Raw genomic sequence first — 6,000 nt, forward strand, 5'->3', positions numbered from 1 at the left:
TTTTCTTCTGCCTGATTCATAAAGTTTGAAGCCCTTGACTCCATGATAGAAGCCAATGGATACCACATTCTTTGCTCCGCGTTCCAGTTTATCATTCTGCACTTGATAGTAGGTTGAACGCCCGAACACCCTCATGTACTTATAACCTCTAGTAGAATGTCTCAACCACATCTTCATTAGGATCTACTTTCCAATAGTTGCAGAAGGTAAATTGTTCAACAAGTGACAATCATAGTCTATGAACTCAGCCCAATTGACTCTATATAATCTTGCACTAGACAAGATACACCAAAGTTTCTCCACCCAAGACCAATTCATCCTCTTTACCATCTCATTTTGTTATAGTATCTCTCGAACAATAAAGTGGTGCTCTATCCTAGCTCTTTAGCACTCTTGCAGCTTCTAATACGTATTTACCTCATTTGTTTGGTTTGATACACTAGGTTTTTTTTACCAATCAGAGTTTCAATTCACTTCTTTGAAGTTATGAAAATCTCCAACACCTCGATTGTGCACTTTATGGTGTACACCCAAATATATATGGAGTAATCATTGATAAAAGATAAAGTATCTATACTTGTTGAATGATGCTTTTTTATCGGGCCCCAAACATCAAAGTGAAATACTATAAAGTATCATTTGTACTATGAGTGACAGTACCAAAAAAATATGTGTTCTCTTGCAAAACACACAATATTCACCTAAATCAAGCTTGCAAGTGCTCACTCTTTTGATTAATCATTGGTTCACCAAAGTTTGAATTGATGCCTCTCCAGCATAAGCTAACCGCATATGCCACAATGTAGTGGCATCAGAAGAATCATCAAAAATAGTATCAATTTCAATCATTATACTACCCTAAATATAGTAAATATAGTGATGACAAAGTCCCTTCATAAAAATTGGTAATCAACAATATACTCTCAGAACACTTGCTTTAATAACTAACTTGTAGCTCTTGGCTTCTAAGGCTCCAAATGACAACAAATTCTTCACGGTATTCGAATCATGTCTAACATCAAGTAGCTCCCTTACAGTGCCATGATGCATCCTGATAAAGATATATTTTACACTAATAGTATGACAAGCTTGACCGTTACTTATAGTCATTGCATCACTATCAAGCTTCTTATAAGTATATAACCACTTTCGATGAGAAAAAAATAAGACAAGTGGCATCTGTGTCTAATTCACACAAATCATCTATATATAAACTATGAAAAACTATGTATAATGATACATCTAAATTTACTTCGTCACACTTCACAATAATATTAACTTTCTCCTCAGAGGAAACTTTCTTTTGCTTCTCCTTAAACTTCATGTAATTCTTTTTTTTTTCCAGCAACCAGTCTCTAAACAGAAAGCAAAATGATTTTTCCCTAGCTTGTCCCACTAATAAGAAGTAAAGTTGCAGCTACTCTTCTTTGTCAATTTTTCTTCTTCTCAGATCTATCATGTTAGAATGTAAGTACATCAGCCAACTCCATTTTTGTAGACTTCTTATACCTTTAATGAAACTCAAGGTTAATAATGTCATACTCACCTCTCCATAATTCAAGATCTCATTCCCATGAATAAGTGATATCATGAGTTTTCGCATTCATTTAGAACCAAATTCAATAAAGGAGGTGTCCTGTCTTCATCTCCAATCTTCTCATCAAGATTTAACAGATTTACAAAAAACTTTGTAAAATCATTCAAGGGTTCATCAATAATAACCCCACGTCTCATCTAAAACAAGTAGAGTCATTGTTTAATATGGAGATTATTCTCTACGCTCTTCGTGAGTTATTTGTCCAACATTCTCCAGAATTTTTTTGTAGAAACCTCGAACATCATTATATATTTGATCTCATAAGATAAGTAATTTTTTATCAAGTCATAAGCACACTGATTTATCTTTAATCAATCTCTTTCTGATGTCTCTTCAAGGCGTTCATCACTATCGTGAATTTCCTTCATATTCAAAAAGCACAATACATCTATCACCTCACATCACCACAGACCAAAGTTTTCATTGTAATCAAATCTCATCACATCGATCTTGACAGAATGCATGACCAGCTGCTGAATCAACATCTTTTTCGCCATCATAGTAGATGTTGAAGTACATGAAAACATACTATAATCCACGAATCCACCAGATTTGTATCCCTTATGTCCGCAACTTCATCGAAATCCCAGTTACTTGTTGCTGGAATCACACCAGACCCTGATACAAAGTTGTTTGTGCTAAACAATAAATAAAACAAGATCACACGATAAACAAACAATCAAACATAGTGTGATTTATGTGGTTCGACGCAAATCCTCCTATGTCCACATGAAGAGGTTATTCGACTATCAACATGTGAGAAGAAAGAGAAAAATGACTAAAATATGGTTACAACCCTACACACAAAAATCAGCTCTAATCCCTTATATAAATAAGAGCAGATTATGACATATAAATTAAGAATATTTCAAATATTAAAAAAAAATCATATACTTAGATATCCTCTATTTAGGTTATCTAGTATCAAAAAATATCATCTAATTAGATCTCCTTTAATCAGGTTATCTAACATCAATCTTTCCATCATACAAGCATTATATTTTATACTTTTCATAGCAATAAATATGAAAAAAAAAAAAACTAGGTGCAAGATATGTAAATACATAGAAATTGTGCTGCGCATGTAAATCTTCCAAAAAATAAATACAACAAACAAAAAAAAAGGAAATTTGCCTACATGCCTCTCAATTCTCATGTATGCACCCATCCAACACCCAAATTTTAATATTTACACTTGGTGCCATAGATCTATGCACTTAAAAACGATATTGCACTTAAAAAAAAAATTGTGATCGCAACATTTTGTATACCATGATAAAGACTTGAGTTTTATGCATATAAATATGAATATTTAGTCTTAAAGAAATATAAATATATAAAAATTATGTTGCATGTATGAAAACACCCTTCAACCATTAAGAGAATGAAAACACAGTGATTTTGAGCTCGTTGAGACTGCAATGTTCCAGCCATTTGGCCGACAAATCATTTGGGTGGAATTAGACAGGCTGATGCACCAAGTGTCTATGTCCCGCGGCACACCGGGCACATCGGTAAACTATCTCCATCTCCCAAATTCCACCATAGACAAAAGGATTTCGGTCCATATCCTTTGCTTCCCCGTATACATTGAAAGCAGCACTGGCCGATGGCGACGCGGGCACGGTCCAAGCCCACCGTTCGGCCACACCCACATGCCACATGCATGGGATCCCCCGACAAAGCATTTATTGTTGACTCGGAATATATGTCTACTGCTTTTTAATATTTTATAAAGATAACTATTTCAATGATTTTATCAAAATATGATTTTTTTTTTTTACTAGCATGTCACTCCATCCCTCTGTTTTTATTTTTTTCATATAGGACGCTTAAACATCACATGCAAACCAATCCACCCATGCATAAAAATGTGTATTTTATTTTTTATAAGAGTTAAAATGAAATAATTTTTTTATTTGATATGAACTATTTGGGTGATAGACATGTAATAAATAAAATTTAGTTGTTAGGTATGTGAACCCATTTTTTTTATTTTTGAGACAATTATCAAAATTATGATTGCGTGGAAAAAAAAACTATGAATATGCCAAAGTAAGACATTCGGAACTACGCTACAGAAATATTAGACGTTTGTTCGTATTATGAGGTGGCTTCTATTGTCCTTGCAAATTATTTTAGTTTTGTTGTACGTCTTGAGACACATCGATAAGAAATATAAATTACAAGCTAGAGGAATTCTCCCAGTTGAATTCAAAATTGTCCGTGAATTACATCTATAGATTAGAGCATAAGACAGAAGAGAGAGAGAGAGAGAGAGAGAGAGAGAGAGAGAGAGAGAGAGAGAGAGAGAGAGAGAGAGAGAGAGAGAGAGAGAGAGAGAGAGAGAGAGAGAGAGAGAGAGAGAGAGAGAGAGAGGTGAATGCACATGAATTGAACAATAATACGAAATATTGATTAGCCATTTCTCAAAAGATAATTCCTTTATTTAGAAGGTGGTATAATATGTGTAATTATAGGGTCCGTTTGGGGCAGTTTATTTGGTGTGGTGACATTTTGAAAACGCATCTGACTTGTGCATCTGACTTGTTTGGGTGTTTGGGTAAACTGCGTTTTGGTAGCTTATGCATTTTCAAAACGCTAAAAACAACGATTTTACACCACACCTGTTTAGGTGCGGTGACAGCTTTCTGGCTGTATTCTAGCTTTTTCAAAAAAAATAAAAATTTGTAATAGCTGCCGCACTTAGCTTATCAGCAGATTATTCAATAAGCTGCAGCTGCCCCAAACAGACCCATATACTTGTCACTGCTTTAATGAAAGTATTTGATATTTTACAAGTATAATCCTACACTTTTTCTACCTTCTAGCTTAGTGGGTTGAGCTAGGCAGGCTTCGATGCAATAAGGAATCCTTGGTTGGTTATGTTGAGTTGATATTGTCGGTCGACCTTTAACTGACTTCTGGTTTGTAGGACTTGGTTCAGTTGGCTCGATTTCGCCAACCGACTATCCCACCCCGACTGTTGAATTCTGATCCCTAGATGAGGATCTCCAGCCGACGGGTGAGACTAGGCTATCAGGTATAGGATGAATCACCATAAGTCTATATGTAGCTCATATCTCGACGAGAGGGTCTATCGGGATGCTCTTGGATCATGTCATTAACAATCCTTGGCCCTCCTTGAAGAATTCTGTAGGGCTTATATGAGGTGGTTGGTAATGTTGAATTTTTCTCTTGAATTAGGTTGCGGGGAGAGGCATGTCAATACTTCTGCCTAACTCGACTTGCTTCGGCCCATAGTTCAAAAAATTTGCATTCAATCACCCTATAGCCCCATTTTAGTTTAGTCAACTAGATCCCTTGATCTTCCGCTAATAAGCCCTTTGGTCTTCTACCATTGGGGCTTTTAGTCTTCCGCAGGTAGGTCATTGGGTCTTTGTGAACCTTCCAAGTTGTATTTCTTTGTTGATCTCCTCGAGATTCCTGTTCACGCATTTCTGATGTACACTCCCAATGATATATTTTTTTTAAATGATCAAAAGAGAATGATATTTGATAATCAATATAGAATATTTGTACAAGAATTGAATGATTTTGATGCATTTTTTTCTCATTGAATATATACAAATGATGGATTATAATGTTATTTAGTAACATGCGACATTTACATAACTTTTACACAATATTATTTGGTAATAAAAAATGACACTAAGCTTTTTTTTTTTCGTTTTTCCCTGACATAAAATTTTGTCATGGACCCCTTACAAAGATCCGAGTTAGAGCCAGTTTTAACAAAATGAAAGTGGTGCGTGGCTGCTGAGCAACCTATTGTCCCCACGCAAATTGTTTTTGTTTTGTTTTTCAGTTTTGATGTCTTTGTCCCTTGAATAATTTTGGCTTATTTCTGTTTTTTGTCCTCGTTGTGCAAATCCATATTCATTCAAGTAAAATTAATTTAATCATAATAATAACCAGTCACAACTAATTAAGCAATATTTCATAGCCTTCTCAGTCACTAAGAACCTAAATTTCCTAAGATTTACTTCTAACCTGGCTTTTAGTACTTAACTATTAAACTCACTTAAAGAGACTCACAAATTCCCCACTAATCAATACCACACTCAAGAGCTCCTTATCTCATCCAACTCAACCGATTATATATTTTCATCATCAAGACTCATCGAGAGAACTCACCCACTATTCTTTTGATTAAGTGTTTGTTTGGGGTAACTGCAGCTATTTGAAGAAGCAAATTTAAAGTTATTGTAGAAGAAACTACTACTTTTTAAGAAGCTGCTATAGTTATTCATTTTTTTTTTTTTTTCAAAAAGACAAACTGTAGTTTCGTAGCATTTATAATTTTTAGTCATACCAGATTGTTAAACAGGATTTTTCCAGCACCATACTGCTAACTACATCAATTTGTTAAAAAAACAGTC

This window comes from Phalaenopsis equestris, unplaced genomic scaffold, assembly GCF_001263595.1.
Source record: "Phalaenopsis equestris unplaced genomic scaffold, ASM126359v1 Scaffold000224, whole genome shotgun sequence".
Lineage (NCBI taxonomy): Eukaryota > Viridiplantae > Streptophyta > Magnoliopsida > Asparagales > Orchidaceae > Phalaenopsis > Phalaenopsis equestris.